Here is a 26,973-nt window from a genome sequence, read left to right on the forward strand (position 1 = left end):
CCATCCCTACAAGTTGAGTCATCTTTAAGACATTCAATTAAGAATTGGAAAGTAAAGGAGTAGCGCTAAATTCCCAAACAGTCCAGACCAAGGCAATGCCGACAACACAGCCCTCTTTCAACTTGACATGGTACAAATCTCAAATCCAACTCCTACTTTACTCCAGCTTTATGTTCTGTATAACTTGACAAAAAAAACAAACAGAAATACAACAACTCAAATTAACTTTTGAATATTCCTGAAATAGTATCAACAAACTTGTGAACTGACCCTGCTACCCTAACATGTTCTTGGTTAGTCATGTTGTAGATGAGTTTGTTAACTGGTTTGATTAGTCTACCAAAGCGTGTTCTAACTACCCCCTCTCTGATAGGACTCTTGACTGTGCTACCATCACAAGAGCCAATAGACGGAGCTGAATGAACAGTACTATTAGCATCCTCATGGTATGCCTCATTAGCTAAGTTAACATACCCTGTTACAATTGAGGTGGAGAGACAACTATTGCTTCGATTTGTTTGTTCGATACTCCTCTCTATTGTTACATGGGATTGATCAGAGCAAGCCGAAAAACAATCTGATTGTCCACCCAGCTCATCTGTCCTTTGACTTGAAGATTTGTCAACCTTCGAAACTTCATGATTGAAATCTTCATTACCCCTCTCATGCCCCCGGTTTGTTGGCAACTGTTCAATCCATTCACTTGTCCTTCTGCTCTGATCTTCCTCTGGAATGTTGATTTCCCTTTCTTGTTGACCATCATTTGGTACGTCCTGTTCATCTTCAGACAAAGTAGACAATTCAGTGGTTTCACTATCCTTTTCCAAATCCAGTGGTAAGAAGTTAGCAGGCATAATGAGGTTCCGATGCACAACCTTCTCCTGCCCTGTTGACACATTTTTAATCTTGTAAGTGTGAATCTGAGAGTTCTTCTCAACAACTGTGTACAATACAGGTTCCCATTTATCCGCCAGCTTCCTTTTTCCTTTCTCTCCTTTGTTAGCCAGCAAGACCCTGTCTCCCAATTCCACAGGTGCACCTCTAACCTTTTTGTTGTAACCGTCAGCTTGGCGTTTCTGCCCTTTCTCAGCATGTTTTTGGGCCACTTGTACAGCCTCCTGTAAATCTTCTCTCAAACGTGTCACATAGCCCTCGTAGTCAACAATCCCATCATCTTGCGAGACACTTTTGAATATAACATCAACTGGTAACTGCGGGGTTCTGCCGAACATTAAATAAAATGGTGGAAACCCAGTCGTTTCATGAGCTATACAATTATATGCGAATGTCAGTGTTTGGATCATTTGGGGCCAGCGGTGTTTGGCCCGAGGAGGAAGGGATCTGATCATGTTGCCAAGGGTTCGATTAAACCTTTCAGTACCCCCATTGTCCATAGGGTGATAAGGAGTGGTATGAGATTTCTGGACCCCAGCTACCTCCATCAGTTCTTTAATGAGATTACTCTCGAAATTGGTGCCTTGGTCCGTATGTATGCGAGCAGGAAATCCGTACACACAAAAGAACCCATCCCACAGTTTCTTGGCAACTTGTCTAGCAGTTTGGTTCACGCAAGGGAAGGCATGCGCTAGTTTAGTAAAGTGGTCTGTGATAACAAGTACTTCAACAGAACCACCACTCGAATCCTCAGCCAACCAAAAGTCCAAACAAACGAGTTCTAATGGGGCAGACGTATTGATGGATTTTAAAGGAGCTCGGGCTTCAGGTTCTGGAGTTTTACTAAGGACACACCTCTTACAGTGGCGCACATACTCTCTTACATCCCTATCAATGTTGTTCCAGAAGAATCTGTGCCTGGCCAAATAGACAGTTCTTGATTGTCCTTGGTGGCCTGCCTTGTCATGAACTCCCTCCAAAGCAACTTTCTGCAACTCTGAGGGGACAACATACTGGAACCGTTTTTTTTTAGAAACAGGGTCCTTTGAAACTCGGTACAATGTTCCCTCAATTATTGCCAACTTATCCCAATGCCTTAACATTCTTACAACGCCTGCTAGTTCATTGCACCTTTCACGCCTAGATGGTCTCTTTTGCCTTCCTAAATAATATAGGATTCTTGAAAGGACTTCATCTTCCCATTGTTTGCGCTGAAGCTCTTCTCTAGAATAAGCTGGTAACATATCCAAACCAGGCAGGATGACTTGAAGAGCCCCTTGATCCAGCTTGGAAGCTCGGACTCGAGAACAGGTTTCCCACTCCAATTGGCTCTCTAACACTGCTGAGATGTCATTTTTACTTAAAGAACAACTCCCCTTCTTCACTGGAGCACTACTAAGCAACTGAAGGTTTGTTTGCTCATTTGAGTATTTAAACATGTTATGTACTCCACCTTTACTCACTTGGGATGCCTCTTTCAAAAGGCCCTTGTATGACTCCTTGGTTAAGCGATAGCTTATGCCCATTTTCACAAACGGTTCTCGGCTTAATGCGTCAGCTACTACATTTTTGGTTCCTGGCACATGCTTCAAATCAAACTCATAAGAGGCTAATTTCGCCACCCACCTTTGTTCACAAGCATCTAACTTCGGTTTTGTGAGAATATAGGTAAGTGGATTATTGTCTGTCCAGGCTGAAAAAGGGTGTCCCTTAAGCCAGTGGCTAAATTTCTCGCATACGGCCCACTTCAGAGCTAAAAACTCCAACCGGTGGACTGGATATTTAGACTGCGCTCGATTTAGTGACCGACTGGCAAAAGCTATCGGGCGTGCTCTGTCCTCCCCCTCAGGAACCTGCGATAGCACAGCACCAATTCCATCAAAAGAAGCATCTACTGCTAGTATAAATTGGCGATTAAAGTCTGGGTGTGCCAATACAACTTGCTCTAGCAAAGCAACTTTAAGTAGCTCTAAAGCTTGATCACATGCAGGCGTCCAATCAGCTGGAGTTAACCTCCTGATACCACTATTTAGAGCTCTCCTATTCCTGTCTGTCACCTTCCTCTTCTTTGGGCCCCCAGTCAACTGGAAAAGTGGTTTAGCAATTGCTGAGCATCCCTGTATGAAATGTTGGTAGTATATTGCCATTCCCAAGAAAGACCTGATCTTCTTTTGGCAAGGTGTTTGTCCATCTGCTTCCATTAAATCTTCCTTCTTAACAGCAGCTACTGCTCTGACTTCTTCGGGGTCAGTGGACACACCCTCCTGACTGATAACATGCCCAAGAAACTTCACAGACCTACGCAGCAAATAGCACTTTTTAGGAGCAAGCTTAAGGTTATTCTCACGCAGCCTACTAAATACCATCTCCAATCTACTTAAAGCCACTTCTTCATTTGGAGCAAATACCAAAAGATCGTCCAAGTAGCACAGAAGACTACTGAAGTTCTGGTCTCCAAATATAGTGAGCATCATACGCATAAAAGCCGCTGGACTGTTGCACAAGCCTTGTGGTAACCTATTATACTCGTACAGTCCCAATGGTGTTGTAAATGCAGTATATTTTTGATCATCTTTATAAAGAGGAATGTTGTAAAAGCCAGAAGTTAAATCCATTGTACAGAATAAAGTGTTACCCCCAAGGGCAGCTAAAATGTCAGATTGGTGAGGAAGGGGGTGTGCATCTTTTACTGTACGGGCATTCAACCATCGGAAATCAGTACACACCCTCAATTCTCCAGACTTTTTCCACACTAAAACTAGCGGAGAGGCAAACTCGCTGCACGACTTTCGTATTATGTCTTGCTCCTCCATGTCATCCAAAACCTGTTTCAATTTATGATAATGTCCAGGTGACATTCTTCTGTATGAGAGTCTGAAAGGACGATTGTCAATCATGTGAATACGATGCACAAAATTAGTAGCTTTTCCACAGTCTAGTCTATGCTTGGAGAAGACATCCTCATATCGTTCAATCAGGTCAACCAACCTGCTTTTCCAATATGGAGACACTTCTGTGGACGATATATCGAGTTCTTGTAGCCCCAACTCCTGTAACCTGTGGGTTAACTGAGGTTCATTTGGTGTACCAGCGGCAGCAGCACAATGGTGGGAGACATCACTACTAAATGAGGACCTGTCTAACACACTGATATCTTTATCAGTCAACCACTGGCCTTTGAATGTGGTCCACCAAAGGGTCAGGCGGTGCAAAACTCTCAAAATCTTCAAGAGCGAGACATGGGTAAACATCTGCAATTTTGGCATTTCTCCTTAATGTTATGGGCTTGGGTGAGGGATTGTGGCGGAGTGTCCCGCCCCTATTTATTATTATTTGTATTTTTGTTAGCGGCGCGGATAAAAGCGCTGCGTCTTTTATTATTATATTTAAAAACCCCGTGAGGATGCATGGCTGATCAGCTACTGATTATTTAACTAGCTGACAGTCATGCATCCTTACCAAACGTGTGCAGACTCTGGCCGAGGGATAATAAGATAATTAACAACTAGTTAATCCCTCGGCCAGAGTATATAAACCTGCAGCTCTCTGCACTCGAGGTTGGGTGTACAGAGGAGAGTACGGGGAGCGGAGAGAGCGAGTCACATTTAAAAAAACAATTGCTAAAACGTGCTGGATTCTCCAGCACGACACTTACTTGTTTGTTTGTTGATTCGTTGGCCCTCGTGCCCTTTTGTTTTGTGTTTTGTTGTTTTGTTTAAATCTTTTGTTTGTTTATTAAATACGCTGAACGCAATTGCGTTCAGCTTCACCCGCCCATCCACTGTTTTGGTTTGAGTTACTTCCTGGTCCGTGACGTCATCACACATCACCACTGCGAGCCAGACTGTCACAGGGATTTACAATCTTTACTGGAACCCACCTGTCCCCCCACAAAGGAGTCACTAACCGCCCTACTAAAATGTTTCTAGGTCTAACACGCGAAACAGTAGGCTCCACCAGCACTGTACTACCAACGGATAGAGGAGCAGATGCAGGTAACTTCCCCCAAACTAAATGTTCACTTTCTGGCAAGAGGGTAATGGCACTTTTTAACTTTACAGTCCCCACTTTGTCAGGAATGGCATTTCCACGCCATCTATCTAAACTAGCGAGTATCTGTAAGAACTGGTTATCCTCTGAAAGCAATGGGTCTGGAATAGACATCAATTTCCAGTATGTATTGCTCTGCCTAAACTGTTTCACAATATGCCTAATGACATTGGTTCCTAAAATCAGGTCATCTTTCTGGCCACAAACAACTAGTGTGGGCACTTCAAGTTCAAAACTGAATAATTCCATTTTCAACACATAAACACCTTTTGGTAGTGTTTGCTTGCCGCCGCAACCAACTAAGATTACGTCAGTAGGTTTCTGTGATCCTTCTTGCAACACTCCCGCCGCTATCAGTTGCCCCTCTGCTACGTCACTTAGAGTGCAGGCCATCGACCCACTGTCCATCATAGCACGTAGTTCAGTAAGTGCATTAACCTTCATCGGCACATAGAACAAGTCATCACTTTCCGGTATCTCTCTGTATTCTGAAAGGCAATTTTGTACGAATCAGCCAAGCTCTCACAACAGTTAGAATAAATTACTCTAGGATCATCTTCTTTCTTTTCATTGAATGGGTTTCGAGTTCCGCCTGCACGCAGGCTACCTAGTTTCCCAGAAGGTCACCAGCGTTTCCTGTAACATCTTGTGGGGTTAACAAGGACAACACTATTTGAGGGCAATGTTCTTTACGATGACCACTCCCATAACATCTAAAACACAGCCTATGCCGTATGCAGTGCTGGTGAATAGTATGATTCTGATCACTACAGATCAAACATCCCCTATTAGGACGCCGTTGGTTCTGCCACAGCTGGGGGGGTCTACTGCGAGTTTACTTTTCATTATTATTTATTTCTTAGCAGCATCCGCCACCAGGGAGTGAACCCACGACTCTCCGGTCAAGAGTCCAGAGCCCTAACCATTACTCCACACTGCTGCCCTAGGATTTTAGACATTTTATTCCTGAATATGAAAAATATTTTATTCCTGATAATGAAAAAGTAGATTTTTGGGGGTATTTAGACCACTTTTTGTTTTCTATGGACAATTAAAATAAAAAAAACATGTCCTTCTTATATTAAATATAAATAAATAAAGTGCATCTATGTATAACTACCTTTAGAATGTGAGTAGCAAAAGTTATTGCAATAAAAACACTTAGCTGTTTTGTTCACTTACGTCGCACCGGCAAGGACATTTTTCTTTCAAAGCTAAATAATTTGTCAGTTTCCCGTTTTGAATTGTTATTTTTATGTGGCATCAACAAGAGTTTCCCTTACTAAATGTTATTAAATACTGTACAACAGACTATTGAGAAAAGACTGATTAACAGTTGATATCCTCTGTTTAATACTTTTATAAGAACGTAAAAGTAGCTTTAAAAGTAGCAAGCAAGTAGCTTTAAATGTAGTTAAATATTTTCCAGCTTAGCAAGTCATTATTGGGGGGAGTAACTATTTACTTTTTCAAATTAGCTTCCCCAACACTGCCCTGAGGTGAATTTTTTACTTTATATAATTTTTTTATTTATTCTATTTTTTGCATTTCCCTAGGTTCTGTTAGGAGGAACAGCCTGATGTCCAAAGTAACGGATGAGGAAATTGAGGCGATCGTAAAAAGAGCAAGAGAAAATAAAAAAACTGTAGACTCTTAACAGCGAGGCCCGGACTGGCCATCTGGACGATCTGGCAAATGCCAGAAGGCCCAATCCCGAAGTGGACTGGTCGATGGATTTTGGGCCATTGTTAGTGAATTAAAAAATAAAATAAAAAATAAATTACGGCTTTTTTAGTCAACGAGATGTGCACGAAATACACGTCAGTCATATACATCCCCCCACTTGAAGAGATCCCGCAAACCCCTAACGCCGCCCCCCCTCCCCCCCCCGTCAACGAGTATGTGTGGGCTGGCGCCAACGATAAATGCCAGGGCTGAATTTTGTTCCCAGGCCGTCATTGCTAACAGCCCACTGTAAATAACCACCTTTTTCTATTATTTTTTATGCATTTGTTCTGCATTTGTCATTAATTTAATTGAATGTTTAAAATCTTTGTTTGTAATGTTTTTCACTTCATGTAATTGTAAATTGTAAATACATTGTGTTGTTTATTCACTACGTGTGTATTATACTTTCATTTCTTGAATACATGAAAAAACCCTAAAGGCACTGTACTACTGGCCCAGTAGTCTTACAATTTTCATGTTTTAATTTATTAATGTAACAAATAATGAATGTACACTTGAATTGCTTTTGGTAAAACCAATTACATAGTTTTTTTTCTGTGGGGACAGGGAAGTTTTATGGATCCTTTATCGTAACCTAGTTTTGAGTTTAATGCTCATGAGTAGCCGTTTTAATACTGAGAGACATATTTTTAGGATTAAAATTTATAATTCAAAGCTGGTTACATTATTTGAAACGGAATCGGGCCGAGCCTGGCTGCCGGGACCGTGCCAGAATCACAGCCGTAGTCGGGCCAGTACTGGGCCAGAATATGTGTGCTATCTGAGCTTATTATGTTATGTTTACTTCTAAAACTTTCAAGGTAACTTTATTAAGTTATGCCTTAAATTCAAAATTAATGACAGCATGTCGGGTTCACATGTATTATGGCGAATGAAATTAAATAACAGCGGTAAAACACGTTTTACAATAAGGCATCGCCATATAAGCTAAGTCACGTAGCCTATTGAAAACAATAGACTATAAGAAATCAGCTGGCAAGTAAACAACCCCATAGACTGTCAGTTTCATATTACCAGTGGTGAATTGTACATTATAAGCATGGGGAACTGGAAAACATGTTTTACATTTACAAATTAAAATGATTCTCCCTTTCTTTGCAAAAACCTCTATAGCAGAAGAAGGGAAGTCAGTCGTCCTTTGCAATGTCACCAGTCTCTCTTTCTCGATACAAAGCAACGCCAATGAATAAAGTCTGGCTTGTCCTGTCCTGTTGCGAGTGTACGTTTTTATCCGTTTCAGTGCAGAACACGATCTCTCAACTGACACCGTTGTGGCTGGTAATGTTATTATCAATTGGAGTAGCTTTGTTGCTGGTAATGTTATTATCAATTGGAGTAGCTTTGTTGCTTGGGAACTGTTTGGCACAAGCCGTTTGGGACTATGAAGTTAAGCAACTCCACAGGTGTTTTTTCATGAAATTATGACGTACTGTACATCCCAACTAGATCCGACTTCAACCTAACGAAATCAAAATGCTTCGCATACTGGCTCAGGGAGTGAAAGCTCTTCTAATCAAAATTTTCAGGGTCGATCTTCCATTTTAAACAATTCTTTTTTTCGTCAATGTGCTCTCGCAAACGCCTTCAACTTGTCTATCTCCATTTTACTGAAGTTCACTGCGCTCGCGCGATATTAATGATGTATTTTCCTTAGCTGTAACAGGATTGGTTGGTTGGAACTGGATAAAAGCATTACATCATTGAGAAGCAGTGCTTCCAGTACGGCTTGAACAGTGTGCTAAAGCCTTCGACACTGTTGAGCATCATTTTATTTTTAAAGCTCTTGATCTATTTGGTTTTGGTGAAGGCTTCATTAAAGCCATTCAAACCCTTTATGGAAATGGTAATTGCTCCATCAAATTACAACGTGGAACCTCTCAACAATTCAATGTAAACGGGTATTCGGCAGGGCTGCCCTATTGCTCCACACTTATTCTTATTAGCCATGCAACTATTAGCAATTCACATTAAGAAAAGCCACATAGAAGGAATTTCAGTTGCCAATAAAATTATTTTAGTCAATTAGCTGATGACACAACACTTTTCTTAAGAGACAAAACACAAGTATCAAAAGCTATTGATGCAATGCTCCTCTTTTCAAAAGCTTCTGGTTTGTTCCTCAATATAAATAAATGTGAGCTCCTCCCTGTTAATAAATGTACAGATGCAGAGATTTATGGCATCCCTGTAAAAGAAAATGTAAAGTACCTGAGAATCAACATTAATAAAGACCAACTCTCAAGAATCTCCCTAAACTTTAACCCACATTATCAGTGTACAACAAAAACTCAATGTATGGCTCCAAAGAGATTTATCATTGAGAGGAAGTTTAGTGGCTAAGGCGGATGCTTTATCCAGATTGATCTACACAGCACTATCGCTTGATGTTTCTGATGAAATATGCAAAAAAATGATAGAATATTGTTTAATTTCCTTTGGAAAAACAAGACCCACTATATAAAAAAATTTTTAATGAATGATTAGAAATCTGGGGGTCTAAACTTTTTAGACTTTTCCTCCCTAAACAAAACTTTTAAAATTAAATGGATTAAACCTATTTTGTAAGAATCCTGCCTCAATTTGGAACTTTATTCCTGCCCACGTCTTTATTTAGGTGGCTTAAATTTCATACTCTTATGTAATTATGATATTAATAAAATTCCTATAAACTTTCAAATTTCCATAAACAGATTATTTTATGCTGGTCTCTAATTTATAAACAACTTCTCACCTCATAAATATTTCATTTGGAACAACAGAGATATTAGATACAAAAATAAGTCTATTTTTTCCCAATTGGTTTGATAAGAATATACTCTTAGTCAACTTCTTAACCCTACAGGCCAACTTTTCAGTTATGCAGAGTTTTTATCCAAATTTCCTTTTCCTGTCACAGTTAAGGAATATGCTATTGTTTTTGATGCCATTCCCAGTGCTGTGAGAATGCTTTTGCAGAGTGCAACCAAAGGTGCTTCTTGCCCTTTGCCCTCTTTAGAACCAAATGATATATTTATAACATGATTACCTTCTTCATAACAAAAATAATAACAATAAGGAGATCAGGGCTCTTATTCAAAGTGACAATGTCTCTGTTCCCTCTGCTGTTGCATACTGGAATAGCATTTTTGTAGGTGTTAACTGGGAGGACTCCTGGACACTTTGTAATAAATACTTATTGACCAACAAGGTTTAGGAGATATCCTATAGGATTATCCATAAATGTTACATACAGTTAAATACAACCTAAAAAAAATCAAACCTGACATTGACCATAACTGCTCCTTCTGCAATATTCACTGTGAATCTACGGCTCATTTATTTTGGAACTGTAGTTACTCAAATATTTTTTGGACTGACCTAACCAACTATATACATAAAAAGTTAAATAATAAAATTAAATTAAATTTGGGATACATCTTATTCGGAATAACAAAATATGTGAAAACAGACCAAAATGAAATCTTTCTGGTAAATCTCTAGATCTTGTTGGCCAAATTCTATATCCATAAACATAAATTTACTCTCCAAAAACCTTTTTAAAAGAAATGGAACAATGTTAGTATAATAAAAAATATCTAATAACAAAAAATCCATTATATATGCAAAAGCTATAAGGTATAATTATATATTGAGATTCGTCCCCCCCCCCGTCCATGGTAATTTTATGTTACAACTGATGTCTATTGTATGAAACTACTTTGTCTATTTTCTGTTTTGTTGTTTTCTTGACTTTTGATCCAATCAAAAGGCTTGAGCAGTGTGCAGTTTCCTGCGCATGCGTTAACAGTAGTACAGTGGCTGTTAATGAAGTTAGAATTTCTGCTTCCAGCGCTGATCACACATACAGCACAGCCAGCCAGCCAGCTCTCTCAATAGAGGGAGTCGAAAATGACAGAATAAACTACACAAAATGTTAGTTATAAAGCAAAAATATGTAATTTGTGTACATTTAGATACCAATAATTGAAATAAAAATGACATTTTCTTCATTTTAACATGGTAAGCAGTGCTTCCTCTGCTTCCCCTGACTGCATGTTGTTGGTAGACCGGCATAACCCAGTGTCTCAAGCGAAAGGCATCACTAAAATGTAACGGAATACAGAACTATATACAATATTTTAAATTATTATATAAAATTGTCATTTGCACTATGTACGTTTAGCATTACCTTGTATCGTTGAAACACAATATTAAGCAATAATATATGTTCTAGGTAGGCTGAGAATGTAGCCTGTAATTTAAATATGTGGCACCATTTTCCTTTTTTCTAATTTATTATGGTTGAGGAACAAAATATTCTGAAGAGACTGGTTTTGTTTTATTCATAGGTGTTGCAAAAGCTGTAAAGTGCCACACAATAAGATACTCCTATTTTTAAATCATAATAATAAAAATGCACGTTTGATGTATTCAATTTAACCGACTGAAACGTCACATGTATAAGTAGTAGGCCTATTGCATAAACAACACATTTTAGGACTTAACGTTCAGTGTCAATGCAGCAATAGAGTACCGGCGAGTTAAAATGCTCGTGTGGAATGTGCACAAAAACAAGTACAATTAGGCCTATCGATATAGATTATAAATATGTATTTTAAATGTTTGTCCGAATCACGCATAATGTAGCCTAATATAAAGTTTTATCATTAATAGGCCTATATGTATATTTCTGACTTTTTTGCCGGTGTTTCAATATCCTCAATGTTTTTAATCAAGTGTTTGTAATGACGATGTACAAGATCTCTGAGATTGTCTTTACACCTTTTAAATTGTGAATTTCTATCTGCACTTTAAAGGCTTATTATGGGTTAGTCCTCCACTTCTTCAGACTAGCTAAACCACTTGCTGTTTGGTACGCTGCAATCAGGACTAACTAGTAGGGCCTACAGATCTGACAGACCGCTTTTTAGTCCACTTGATGCGGACGACTGGTACGCTGCAATTGACCCAAAATGTTTTCCACAAATTTGGTGTTAGCATTATTTTTTTCTGAAGGCTATACATTTAATAATCACTTAATCATACACAGCATCTATAAAATAAACCATATGCGCTGTGACTTACTGCATTATCTTTGTCATTTGTTTTGCAGCCTATTCTTTTTGAAAAGTGTTGGTAATACTGAATTTTTGCGTTTTACCAGTTGAGCAGGCTATGCCCATAGTTTGCACCTCCTGCACGACTCTGTTGTGATTTTTTTTCTTTGCAAGGTATATTTGTAATTGTTTCAAGAATTTAAAGCACACTTTCTGACTTTTTTCATGGTGTATTCCTACACGTTTCTGTGAGGTTAAAATAATCCTATAGATGACCGCGGTAAAGTTAGCTTGACGTTTGATATTCGACTCACGCTAACCCGACATTAATGAAAATGGCTAGATCTCCCCAACCACAGCAGCTACAGTGCTCAAACCAACTTTAATTTAAAGGATACCATTTGTGAATTGTTTCACATCCTCTGTTTTACATGTGAATCCTAAAAATAATTTGTGAAAAGCAATAACATATCGCATATATGCACACAGCATCTGACACGCCTAAAAGGGCTTTATCTCCCCAACCACAGCAGCTAGAACGTCCAAACCAACTTTAATGTAAAGAATACCAATTGTGAATTGTTTCACAAGCTCTCCTTTACATGTGAATCCTACAAATAATTTGTGAAATTATAACATACCGCATATATGTTCTGGCATCAATGAAAAGGCTTTATATCCCTAACCACAGCAGCTAGAGCCTTCACACCAACTTGAATTTAAAGGAGGCCAAATGTGAATTGTTTCACAGTCTGTTTTATTTATTTTTTTTCAGAACATTAGAAAGTTTACAAACGGGAGGAGGCTATTCAGCGTGGGAGAAGTTTGGACCCACTTATTACTATGGAATACATACTAATTCTACGTTGCAGTGAATAACTGTAAAATAATAATCCGAACTGTACATTGAATTATGGTGTCATTTGTAAAATAAATGGTTATTTTTATTGAAACACTACAGTTTACAACCATAAATGTACTGTAAAAAAACATAAAATATAATTCTATGTGATTCTACTGCAAAACTTTGTAGAATTTGCTTTAAAAAACATTAATATAACGTTATCTAACCCTAGTTTTACATACTTATTTTGTTAATTGAGAAATCTGTAATGTTTTTCCCTTTCATTTTACTTCAATCTTCGTTAATAAATAAGTTATACACTTTAAATTAACAGTTTACTTCTGTGGAATGGTTGTTTATATATTTTATAATTAATGTTAAGTTTAGTCATTTTACTATGGAATACATTCATTTTCAGGTTATAGTATCTGTATGATTTGTAAAATCTCAAATATGTGCTTAATTATTAGTTAATTTACACTTTTTGTTAACTTACAAGTGTTAAACAGCAGAAGAAAAAATACATCAACAACTATTCCTTAAGCTTTCAGAATTTTATTACAACTTTTCATTGAGCATTTTATTGAGCAAATACAATATACATATTCATTAGGCAAGAGAGCTTCTGTGTCATGGAGCCGCTACAACCTTTTGAAAATGCAGGAATTGACAAAAAATGCTCCATAACTCCTCAAGCTCAAGCTGAGTTATTATTTTAAATGTTAAGATACCGGCTGCTAGGATACCAACAATGGTAAGCCTAGTACACAGTAAAACAATAAAACCATATTAAATATACTAAAACTGGCTACCGAACTGTGCCCTCACTTTCTTAGCATATTTCTAGAGACAAATCAACTATTAACAGATATCAAGTGTTTTCCACAATAATACTGATCCAGGCCTTGGACTCAGACAGTTCTCATGAACAAGTCCATGGTTCTTTCACAGCCGTAATAATGGGGTCAGTAGCGCAACAGGTGTTTTTGTTTTAAATAGTGTTCAAATTGCTATTTGAGAGAGCAGGCTAGGGCCAGGACCTGATCCAGAAAAAACATTGTGATGACCCGCCAATCACACTTTACAAAACAGAATGTTATCGCTTTTTATTGTTTTTGTAAATATCCAATTTCTCCTACTCATAAAACCAAAAAGCGTTAACATTCCATTTTGTAAAGTGTGATTGGTGGGTCGTCAAAGTTTTGATCAGGTCCCGGCCTAGGAGTCAAATGTGGAGAAGCTGCTTTGTGCTGAAGTTGACATGCTGGTGTCTGAAAACCTGTATAACGAGAAAAAAAAATGAAACAGGCTTAGATTTTTAAAAAAAAGATATATACTGTATATATATTTTTCTAAATAACTGGCAATTATTTTTCTCCCTCTTTTCACCCTAATTTGGAATCACCAATTCAACTACTCCGTGCCTCTCATGAGGTATGAGACAAAGCATGTGTCCTCCGTTACATACGTCAAAGCCATACCTTTTTTTCGCACAGCAAACCCAGAACTGCCATCAGCCCAACTAACACATTGATCGGAGGATTCAATGTAGCTGGAAACTGCCAACACCCTGAACCTACAGGAGTTGCTCGAGCTCTTTGAATTGAGGGAGCCCTAGTCGACTCAAACCCTCCCCACCCCAGTGATGCTCGGCCAATTGTGTGCCACCCCTACTGCAAACTCTCTGCCATGCTGGACAATGGCACAGGAGACCACCTCGCTCTCTCCTATCCTGCACTCAAGGTTGAGACCGTTACCAGATATGCCACTCAGGAGCCCATATTTCAGAGTGCTTATATCATCTATAAATAAGATATACCTGGCATTACAACGTACTGCAAGATTACTTACCTTTGACATAACAATTGCGTTTTATTCTCTCCATTCAAAATCAGCAATTGCAGAAATGAGGGAAAGAACTCTTGGATTCACAGCATATTGTCTCTTATGTGGCTTCCGTTCGACCTTCGTCCCTTTGTCTGGATTTATTTTGAAGATGCATCTATTAGAAAGGAAAAGAAAATGCAAATATTTTATATATTCTTAAAGGGTAACAAAGGGGGTTTTATTTGTGTGTGTGTGTGTTACATGTTCCCATGTGTTGCTACAGCTGTTTAGGTAAGGTGTGTGTATTATGTTAACATCTCAAACACTTTTTTACACTTCTAAATTGCAGCGTTCTCTTGTTCTGTTTTTTTTTTCCTGCTCACATATGTGAATGAGATGGATTCACCAGTGATTGGGAGGATGATGGGAAATGTAACGACAACTTTATCAATGCTCAGCATGAAGCGGGATGTAGTCAGAAAAATTCAAGATATTTTTGTTAAATTGACTTCTCATTTTCATTCTGAAGACAAACATTTTCAAACATACGTACATAAAAACACTCAAACCCGCTACAATTAATCATATAATTTACAGAAAGCCTTAGGGCTGCTGAATTTTCATATTAAATCATTCCTTAGCAGTTTATATAATGCTCCAAGTAATTCTAGCAAGAGTTGTGTACAAAACATTTATTTATTTAAATAATCTGGATATGATTTTTGGACTCAAACTAAGTTATTTATTATGCGAGAAGAAACATTATAAAGTTAAAACACGCAAATCTGCTCATGAACAATTATTTAAAATGTAATTTGGATGTAATCAGATTGTTCAAAAGCATTTCTCTTCAGTCATTTCTCTGGGATACTAAAAATGCTAATTAAATTCAGATTATACTTCGTCCCCTTATTCCTCAGCCAAAAGTAAATAAAATAAAACTATTCAGCATATGTCAAACAAATGCATGGATTACCAAAACACATACCACAGAAAATAATGCAAGGTATGATGCAGGCAGATCAGATGTTGGCACTTCAGAAGGTAAGCAAGTGTCATCCACCTGGAAAAACATTTGCTTGTCGTCTTCACCAAAGTAAGCAAGCCGCAGCAAAACCAACCCTGGCATCTCCGGTAATTTAGACTTTGTGTTCTTTGCAACTTCGATCTGTGCCAGGGTTTCTTTGTTTCTCATTGCTGAGAGTGTCCATGTAGGCCAGAATTCTGTGTGATTTGTTTTTTACGGTCTCAAAATGTCCCTTCTAATTGTACACCTGCTGTACGAGCCCTGAAGTGTGCTTGTAATCCTGGCATTTCAAACAGAAATGGCCACTCCCTCCTTACCTCGATACCTTGGATGATAGATAGTGTAGTATGTTGCCATCATTTTTTTGGTGATGCTCTGTGTATTCCAGTTTCTTTCTCTGAACATGGTTTTCATTTCTTCTTGTTGCTGTTTTTGACTTGCAAGTGTCTCTGTGATTGGCAGGTGCTCGGGATCCCAGTTTATGCAACCGGAAGTGTCTTGAGGTAAAGCTCGTTCCTTTCCAGGAACTTCTTCTGTGTCGCTCCACTACTGTGTTGAAACTGTCTTTTGGGGGTAGAAAACTGTACGCTTCACATTATCTGCTCTGCAGCTGTTTTACCAAGGAATCAAATCCCCTTCCAACTATGTGGCCTTCGATCCTGCAAAGATTTAGGATATTTTGCCACAATTCTCCTTGCTAGATCTGTAAGATGTTTCTTTGGAGGCCTCTTCCAGACCCCTGTGACTTCATTAATAATGAGTTGTATTATTTCTATGCGTTGCTTTGGCGGTGGCCTTTCTAACTTGAAAAGGAGGTCAGTAGAGAGTTTTTCCCACCATGGTATCTCAAACTGAAGGAACCAGTCAGCTTCCAAAGCTGAAAGCAATTCATCCAACTCGATATAACTCTGTGTAAAAGAGCACCTTGGGCTGTAGACTGTTGATCTCTGTTCTGGATGAGCACGGACTGCTGGAAATCATGGTTTCACCTTCAGAATTACAGAAAAAACATTAAGTTATTTCATACCTTTTTTTTTTACACACATTAGAGGTTTTGTAATTGGTTAAGTGTCCGTAATACACAATTAGTTCATTTTAACCGGCCTTTTATTAATTAAATTAGCAATAAGCAATGTATGTACATCCAAACAGTAAACATTTCTGTCGTTTATTAAAGGATTATGTGATGTAATTGCCACATTATTTTCTCTCATTCAACAATTCTAAATAAAGGTATACACAATGATATAGGCAAGAGACAAAATACAAAATGCAGGTTTTATATATATGATGTACTGCCAATTAAGCACTTGAAGACTGTAATATACTCACATGTGACTGTAAAGCTCGCTAGGAGTTTTCGAACTTCTATTGGCTTGAGTACCATCAGGAGATCATCATCTTTTCCAAATCTGAAATCATCCAGGGTTTCTACACCCAGGTTTTTGAGTGTGTCCAAAACAGAATTCAGCATACAGGTGGTAAGGTTTGGCAACACAGAACTAATGTGGGAGATTAAAATAGAATCCCCAGTGCTTTCCTGTTCCATCTGTCAATTAAAATAAAATACAGAAATATATATTCATATGTAAATGTGTGGTGTATATTACCGTCTGCATTTTGATTGAAAAAAATAACTATTCTGCAATAAGTAAACTTATTAGCTTTCTACATTTTACAGTATATCATTTTCTACTAATTTTATATTTCAAATGTTTGGTTATGCCATTTAGTGGGTGCCTCCCTGACATACTTAAGGCCACAGATATTAAAACTTTTCATGCAAACATAAAACAGCAGGTCACAAATGTTTTGCGTTTTTTCATCAATATACATCTAACTAGCATATACTAATTAAAAAAAAAATTAAAATGGCAATATATAATAAATGGCTCTAAGTTTTGTTCTGAACCAAGATCAAAAATAGAAATTGAATAAAGCACCACTAGGAATAAAAAAAAAAAGTTCTGAATTGGACACAGACAAATTAAAATAGGTGTAAGGCTCCCAACAAGGGTGAAATGTCTCAGTTGAAAGGTGCTTTATGCAACACTATGCTTCAAAGAAATTACTTTCCTCCCACATGTGTTATAAGCAGGTGATGCATTAAAACCAGGAAGATGTTCAGCATTTATACACTGTATGCACCTGCTTGCAGTTTCTAAGGCATACACACCCAACTGTGGTAAAAATGAAGAATCGTGAAGAGCTACAAGAAAGAATACTAGGTTAATTCCCTGGATTAACACAAATTCATTTTCTCCAAAGACTAATGAACTCTCATTTTGACCAGCAAGTAAGAAGAGGCCTTTTCTATAAACAGTCCCCTTCAATTGAATCTCTGTAGACATAACAACATCCATCTCACTCAAGTCGCAGGCTCTCAGGGCGTCACGTACTGCGTCACTGTATAACTGTACATGGAATGGAGAACCATCCTTAACTTGCAAAACGGGTGCAAAGAAGGAACCTGAATTAAGATCTGCTTGCAGAAGCTGATGGCTTTCAGCAAGTGTTTGACACACGTTTAAAGTTCTGAAAGCGACGTACACATCTCTTAAAATAAGAGTGCTTGCTCTCAAACCTCATTGACCACAATCGGAGGACCGAATTTAAGAATTAAAGCAGGATAGTGTCGGATGTAGTGATGCTTTGGTTTCAAATTCTGAACAGGAAACAGTTCCCTTCTGGTTTCCAGATACTTATGGATAAGGATATCAAGGAAAGTTACTTGAGCCATAGAAATCTTTGGAGCACAAACTAACTCAACAATTTCTTTGAGCTGCATTGTAAGCTGCCACACATTGTCTTGATCATCAGATACTGACTAGTGCTAAAACTACGCAGCTGCGCATGCCCAGCAACTCTGCTAAAACTACGCAGCTGCGCATGAGCAGTAACGCGGCAAAAACTACGCCGCTGCGCGTGCGTATGCGTTCGCCATTAAAAACTGCATTTTAAGATTTATATGCGCAAAACGATACAAAAAATGAAAGGCCTGCGCATTCCTGATGGCAGCTGTGCATGCGCAGCAACTCAGCTAAAACTACGCAGCTGCGCATGCACAGCAACTCTGCTAAAACTACACAGCTGCGCATGCGCAGCACATCGGCTAAAACTACGCAGCTGCGCATGCGCAGCAACTCTGATAAAACTACACAGCTGCGCATGCACAGCACATCAGCTAAAACTACGCAGCAAATCTACTAAAACTACTCAGCTGCGCATGCGCAGCAACTCGACAAAAACTACGCAGCTGCGCATGCGCAGCACATCGGCTAAAACGCAGCTGCGCATGCCCATTAACTCTGCTAAAACTACGCAGCTGCGCATGCGCAGCAACTTGACAAAAACTACGCAGCTGCGCATGCCCAGCAACTCTGCTAAAACTACGCAGCTGCGCATTCGCAGCATATCGGCTAAAACTACGCAGCTGCGCATTCGCAGCACATCGGCTAAAACTACACAGCTGTGCATGCGCAGCAACTCAGCTAAAAATACACAGCTGCGCATGCACAGCACATCGGCTAAAACTACGCAGCTGCGCATGCTCAGCAACTCGCCTAAAACTACACAGCTGCGCATGCGCAGCACATAGGCTAAAACTACGCAGCTCGGTATGCACATCAACTCTGCTAAAACTACTCAGCTGCGCATGCGCAGCACATCGGCTAAAACTACGCAGCTGCGCATGCGCAGCAGCACTGCTAAAACTACTCAGCTGCGCATGCGCAGCACATCGGCTAAATCTACGCAGCTCCGCATGCGCAACAACTCTGCTAAAACTACTCAGCTGCGCATGCACAGCACATCGGCTAAAACTACGCAGCTGCACATGCGCAGCAACTCTGCTAGAACTACGCCGCTCCGCATACGCAACTCTACTAAAACTACGCAGCTGCGCATGCGCAGCACATCGGCTAAAACTATGCAGCTGCGCATGCGCAGCAACTCTGCTAAAACTACGCAGCAACTCTGCTAGAGCTACGCCGCTCCGCATACGCAGTAACTCGGCTAAAACTACGCAGCTGCGCATGCTCAGCAAGTCAGCTAAAACTATGCAGCTGCGCATGCGTATGCGTTCGCCCTTCAAAACTGCATTTTACCATTTATATGCTCAAAAAGATACAAAAAATGAAAGGCCTACGCATTCCTGAACGCAGCTGTGCATGCACAGCAAATCAGCTAAAACTACACAGCTGCGCATGCGCAGCACATCGGCTAAAACTACGCAGCTGCGCATGCGCACTAACTCTGATAAAACTACGCAGCTGCGCATGCTCAGCAACTTGACTAAAACTACACAGCTGTGCATGCACAGCACATCGGCTAAAACTACGCAACTGCGCATGCCCAGCAACTCAGCTAAAACTACGCAGCTGCGCATGCACAGCACATCGGCTAAAACTACGCAGCTGCGCATGTGCAGCAACTCTGCTAAAACTACGCAGCTGCGCATCCGCAGCACATTGGCTAAAACTACGCAGCTGCGCATGCGCAGCAACTCTGCTAAAATTACGCAGCTGCGCATGAGCAGCAACTCAGCTAAAACTACGCAGCTGCGCATGTGCTGCAACTCTGCTAAAACTACGCAGCTGCGTATTCACAGCACATCGGCTAAAACTACGCAGCTGCGCATACGTATGCGTTCGCCCTTCAAAACCGCATTTTACCATTTTTATGTGCAAAACGATACTAAAAATGAAAGGCCTGCGCATTCCTGAACGCAGCTGTGCATGCGCAGCACATCGGCTAAAACTACACAGCTGCGCATGAGCAGCACATCTGCTAAAACTACGCAGCTGCGCATGCACTGCAAATCTGCTAAAACTATGCAGCTGCGCATGCCCAGCAACTCTGCTAAAACTACACAGCTGCGCATGAGCAGCAACGCGGCTAAAACTACACAGCTGCGCATGCGTATGCGTTTGCCCTTAAAAACTGCATTTTACCATTTATATGCGCAAAACGATACAAAAAATGAAAATCCTGCGCATTCCTGATTGCAGCTGTGCATGCGCAGCAACTCAGCTAAAACTACGCAGCTGGGCATGCACAGCAACTCTGCTAAAACTACGCAGCTGCGCATGCGCAGCACATCGACTAAAACTACGCAGCTGCGCATGCGCAGCAACTCTACTAAAACTACGCAGCTGCGCATGCGCAGCACATCGGCTAAAACTATGCAGCTGCGCATGCGCAGCAACTCTGCTAAAACTACGCAGCAACTCTGCTAGAGCTACGCCGCTCCGCATACGCAGTAACTCGGCTAAAACTACGCAGCTGCGCATGCTCAGCAAGTCAGCTAAAACTATGCAGCTGCGCATGCGTATGCGTTCGCCCTTCAAAACTGCATTTTACCATTTATATGCTCAAAAAGATACAAAAAATGAAAGGCCTACGCATTCCTGAACGCAGCTGTGCATGCACAGCAAATCAGCTAAAACTACACAGCTGCGCATGCGCAGCACATCGGCTAAAACTACGCAGCTGCGCATGCGCACTAACTCTGATAAAACTACGCAGCTGCGCATGCTCAGCAACTTGACTAAAACTACACAGCTGTGCATGCACAGCACATCGGCTAAAACTACGCAACTGCGCATGCCCAGCAACTCAGCTAAAACTACGCAGCTGCGCATGCACAGCACATCGGCTAAAACTACGCAGCTGCGCATGTGCAGCAACTCTGCTAAAACTACGCAGCTGCGCATCCGCAGCACATTGGCTAAAACTACGCAGCTGCGCATGCGCAGCAACTCTGCTAAAATTACGCAGCTGCGCATGAGCAGCAACTCAGCTAAAACTAAGCAGCTGCGCATGTGCAGCAACTCTGCTAAAACTACGCAGCTGCGCATGCGCAGCACATCGGCTAAAACTACACAGCTGTGCATGCACAGCACATCGGCTAAAACTACGCAACTGCGCATGCCCAGCAACTCAGCTAAAACTACGCAGCTGCGCATGCACAGCACATCGGCTAAAACTACGCAGCTGCGCATGTGCAGCAACTCTGCTAAAACTACGCAGCTGCGCATCCGCAGCACATTGGCTAAAACTACGCAGCTGCGCATGCGCAGCAACTCTGCTAAAATTACGCAGCTGCGCATGAGCAGCAACTCAGCTAAAACTACGCAGCTGCGCATGTGCTGCAACTCTGCTAAAACTACGCAGCTGCGTATTCACAGCACATCGGCTAAAACTACGCAGCTGCGCATACGTATGCGTTCGCCCTTCAAAACCGCATTTTACCATTTTTATGTGCAAAACGATACTAAAAATGAAAGGCCTGCGCATTCCTGAACGCAGCTGTGCATGCGCAGCACATCGGCTAAAACTACACAGCTGCGCATGAGCAGCACATCTGCTAAAACTACGCAGCTGCGCATGCACTGCAAATCTGCTAAAACTATGCAGCTGCGCATGCCCAGCAACTCTGCTAAAACTACACAGCTGCGCATGAGCAGCAACGCGGCTAAAACTACACAGCTGCGCATGCGTATGCGTTTGCCCTTAAAAACTGCATTTTACCATTTATATGCGCAAAACGATACAAAAAATGAAAATCCTGCGCATTCCTGATTGCAGCTGTGCATGCGCAGCAACTCAGCTAAAACTACGCAGCTGGGCATGCACAGCAACTCTGCTAAAACTACGCAGCTGCGCATGCGCAGCACATCGACTAAAACTACGCAGCTGCGCATGCGCAGCAACTCTACTAAAACTACGCAGCTGCGCATGCGCAGCACATCGGCTAAAACTATGCAGCTGCGCATGCGCAGCAACTCTGCTAAAACTACGCAGCAACTCTGCTAGAGCTACGCCGCTCCGCATACGCAGTAACTCGGCTAAAACTACGCAGCTGCGCATGCTCAGCAAGTCAGCTAAAACTATGCAGCTGCGCATGCGTATGCGTTCGCCCTTCAAAACTGCATTTTACCATTTATATGCTCAAAAAGATACAAAAAATGAAAGGCCTACGCATTCCTGAACGCAGCTGTGCATGCACAGCAAATCAGCTAAAACTACACAGCTGCGCATGCGCAGCACATCGGCTAAAACTACGCAGCTGCGCATGCGCACTAACTCTGATAAAACTACGCAGCTGCGCATGCTCAGCAACTTGACTAAAACTACACAGCTGTGCATGCACAGCACATCGGCTAAAACTACGCAACTGCGCATGCCCAGCAACTCAGCTAAAACTACGCAGCTGCGCATGCACAGCACATCGGCTAAAACTACGCAGCTGCGCATGTGCAGCAACTCTGCTAAAACTACGCAGCTGCGCATCCGCAGCACATTGGCTAAAACTACGCAGCTGCGCATGCGCAGCAACTCTGCTAAAATTACGCAGCTGCGCATGAGCAGCAACTCAGCTAAAACTAAGCAGCTGCGCATGTGCAGCAACTCTGCTAAAACTACGCAGCTGCGCATGCGCAGCACATCGGCTAAAACTACGCAGCTGCGCATGTGCTGCAACTCTGCTAAAACTACGCAGCTGCGTATTCACAGCACATCGGCTAAAACTACGCAGCTGCGCATACGTATGCGTTCGCCCTTCAAAACCGCATTTTACCATTTTTATGTGCAAAACGATACTAAAAATGAAAGGCCTGCGCATTCCTGAACGTAGCTGTGCATGCGCAGCACATCGGCTAAAACTACACAGCTGCGCATGAGCAGCACATCTGCTAAAACTACGCAGCTGCGCATGCACTGCAAATCTGCTAAAACTATGCAGCTGCGCATGCCCAGCAACTCTGCTAAAACTACACAGCTGCGCATGAGCAGCAACGCGGCTAAAACTACGCAGCTGCGCATGCATATGCGTTTGCCCTTAAAAACTGCATTTTACCATTTATATGCGCAAAACGATACAAAAAATGAAAATCCTGCGCATTCCTGATTGCAGCTGTGCATGCGCAGCAACTCAGCTAAAACTACGCAGCTGGGCATGCACAGCAACTCTGCTAAAACTACGCAGCTGCGCATGCGCAGCACATCGACTAAAACTACGCAGCTGCGCATGCGCAGCAACTCTACTAAAACTACGCAGCTGCGCATGCGCAGCACATCGACTAAAACTACGCTGCTGCGCATGCGCAGCAACTCTACTAAACCTACGCAGCTGTGCATGCGCAGCACATCGGCTAAAACTACGCAGCTGCGCATGCGCAGCACATCGGCTAAAACTACGCACCTGCGCATGTGCAGCAAATCTGCTAAAACTACACAGCTGCACATGCGCAGCACATTGGGTAAAACTACGCAGCTGCGCATGCGCAGCAACTCTTCTAAAACTACGCAGCAACTCTGCTAGAACTACACCGCTCTGCATACGCAGTAACTCGGCTAAAACTATGCAGCTGCGCATGCTCAGCAAGTCAGCTAAAACTACGCAGCTGCGCATGCGTATGCGTTCGCCCTTCAAAACTGCATTTTACCATTTATATGCCCAAAAAGATACAAAAAATGAAAGGCCTACGCATTCCTGAACGCAGCTGTGCATGCGCAGCAAATCAGCTAAAACTACACAGCTGCGGATGCGCAGCACAACGGCTAAAACTACGCAGCTGCGCATGCGCACTAACTCTGATAAAACTACACAGCTGCACATGCGCAGCACAACGGCTAAAACTACGCAGCTGCGCATGCTCAGCAACTCTGCTAAAACTACACAGCTACGCATTCGCAGCACATCGGCTAAAACTACGCAGCTGCGCATGCCCAGCAACTCTGCTAAAACTACGCAGCTGCGCATGAGCAGCAACTCAGCTAAAACTACACAGCTGCGCATGCGTATGCGTTCGCCCTTCAAAACTGCATTTTACCATTTATATGCCCAAAAAGATACAAAAAATGAAAATCCTGCGCATTCCTGATTGCAGCTGTGCATGCGCAGCAACTCAGCAAAAACTACGCAGCTGCGCATGTGCAGCAACTCTGCTAAAACTACACAGCTGCGCATGCGCAGCACATTGGGTAAAATTACGCAGCTGCGCATGTGCAGCAACTCTTCTAAAACTGCGCAGCAACTCTGCTAGAACTACACCGCTCTGCATTCGCAGCACATCGGCTAAAACTACGCAGCTGCGCATGCCCAGCAACTCTGCTAAAACTATGCAGCTGCGCATGAGCAGCAACTCAGCTAAAACTACGTAGCTGCGCATGCGCAGCAACTCTGCTAAAACTACGCAGCTGCGCATGCGCAGCACATCGGCTAAAACTACGCAACTGCGCATGAGCAGCAACTGGGCTAAAACTACGCAGCTGCGCATTCGCAGCACATCGGCTAAAACTATGCAGCTGAGCATGCGTATGCTTTCGCAGTTAAAAACTGCATTTTACCATTTATATGTGCAAAACGATACAAAAAAGGAAAGGCCTGCGCATTCCTGATCCCAGCTGTGCATGCGCAGCAACTCAGCTAAAACTACGCAGCTGCGCATGCACAGCACATCGGCTAAAACTAGGCAGCTGCGCAAGCACAGCAACTCTGCTAAAACTACGCAGCTGCACATGCGCAGCAACTCTGCTAAAACTACATAGCTGCGCATGTGCCACACATCGGCTAAAACTACGCAGCTGCACATGAGCAGTAACTCGGCTAAAACTACGCAGCTGCGCATGCGGAGCAACTCTGCTAAAACTACTCAGCTGCGCATGCGCAACATGCGATCAGGAATGAGCAGGCCTTTCATTTTTTGTATCGTTTTGCGCATATAAATGGTAAAATGCAGTTTTTAAGGGCAAACGCATACGCACGCGCAGCTGCGTAGTTTTAGCCGCGTTGCTGCGCATGCACAGCTGCGTAGTTTTAGCAGAGTTGCTGCGCATGCACAGCTGCGTAGTTTTAGACGATGTGCTGTGCATGCGCAGCTGAGTAATATAAGTAGAGTTGCTGTGCATACCGAGGTGTGTAGTTTTAGCCAATATGCTGCGCATGTGCAGCTGCGTAGTTTTAGCAGAGTTGCTGCACATGCGCAGCTGCGTAGTTTTAGCAGATGTGCTGCAAATGCGCAGCTGCGTAGTTTTAGCTGAGTTACTGTGCATGCGGAGCTGCGTAGTTCTAGCAGAGTTGCTGCGCATGCGCAGCTGCATAGTTTTAGCAGAGTTGATGTGCATGCGCAGCTGTGTAGTTTTAGCCGATGTCCTGCACATGCGCAGCTGCGTAGTTTTAGCTGAGTTGCTGCGCATGCACAGCTGCGATCAGGAATGTGCAGGCCTTTCATTTTTTGTATCGTTTTGAGCATATAAATGGTAAAATGCAGTTTTTAAGGGAGAACGCATACGCATACGCAGCTGCGTAGTTTTAGCCCAGTTGCTGCTCATGCGCAGCTGCGTAGTTTTAGCAGAGTTGCTGGGCATGCGCAGCTGTGTAGTTTTAGCCAATGTGCTGCGCATGCGCAGCTGAGTAGTTTTAGCAGAGTTGCTGCGCATACTGAGCTGCGTAGTTTTAGCCTATGTGCTGCATATGCGCAGCTGTGTAGTTTTAGCTGAGTTGCTGAGCATGCGCAGCTGCGTAGTTTTAGCAGTTGCTGCGCATGCGCAGCTGCGTAATTTTAGCCGATGTGCTGCGCATGCGCAGCTGTGTATTTTTAGCTGAGTTGATGCGCATGCACAGCTGCGTAGTTTTAGCCGATGTGCTGCAAATGCGCAGCTGCGTAGTTTTAGCAGAGTTGCTGCGCATGCGCAGCTGCGTAGTTTTAGCATAGTTGCTGGGCATGCGCAGCTGCGTTTTAGCCGATGTGCTGCGCATGCGCAGCTGCGTAGTTTTTTGTCGAGATGCTGCGCATGTGCAGCTGAGTAGTTTTAGTGTGTTGAGACGAGGTGTGCGTGTTAGCTGTAGTGTGTTGAGACGAAGTGTGTGTTAGCTGTAGTGTGTTGAGACGAGGTGTGCGTGTTAGCTGTAGTGTGTTGAGACGAAGTGTGTGTTAGCTGTAGTGTGTTGAGACGAGGTGTGCGTGTTAGCTGTAGTGTGTTGAGACGAGGTGTGTCTTAGCTGTAGTGTTGAGACGAGGTGTGTGTTAGCTGTAGTGTGTTCAGACGAGGTGTGCGTGTTAGCTGTAGTGTGTTGAGACGAGGTGTGCGTGTTAGCTGTAGTGTGTTGAGACGAGATGTGTGTTAGCTGTAGTGTGTTGAGACGAGGTGTGTGTTAGCTGTAGTGTTGAGACGAGGTGTGTGTTAGCTGTAGTGTTGAGACGAGGTGTGTGTTAGCTATTGTGTTGAGACGAGTTCTGTGTTAGCTATAGTGTTGAGACGAGTTGTGTGTTAGCTGTAGTGTGTTGAGACAAGCTGTGTGTTAGCTGTAGTGCTGAAACGAGCTGTGTGTTAGCTGTAGTGTGTTGAGACGAGGTGTGTGTTAGCTGTAGTGTTGAGACGAGGTGTGTGTTAGCTATTGTGTTGAGACGAGTTCTGTGTTAGCTGTAGTGTTGAGACGAGTTGTGTGTTAGCTGTAGTGTGTTGAGACAAGCTGTGTGTTAGCTGTAGTGCTGAAACGAGCTGTGTATTAGCTGTAGTGTATTGAGACGAGGTGTGTATTA

The sequence above is a fragment of the Acipenser ruthenus genome, chromosome 13, assembly GCF_902713425.1.
Source record: "Acipenser ruthenus chromosome 13, fAciRut3.2 maternal haplotype, whole genome shotgun sequence".
Taxonomy (NCBI): domain Eukaryota; kingdom Metazoa; phylum Chordata; class Actinopteri; order Acipenseriformes; family Acipenseridae; genus Acipenser; species Acipenser ruthenus.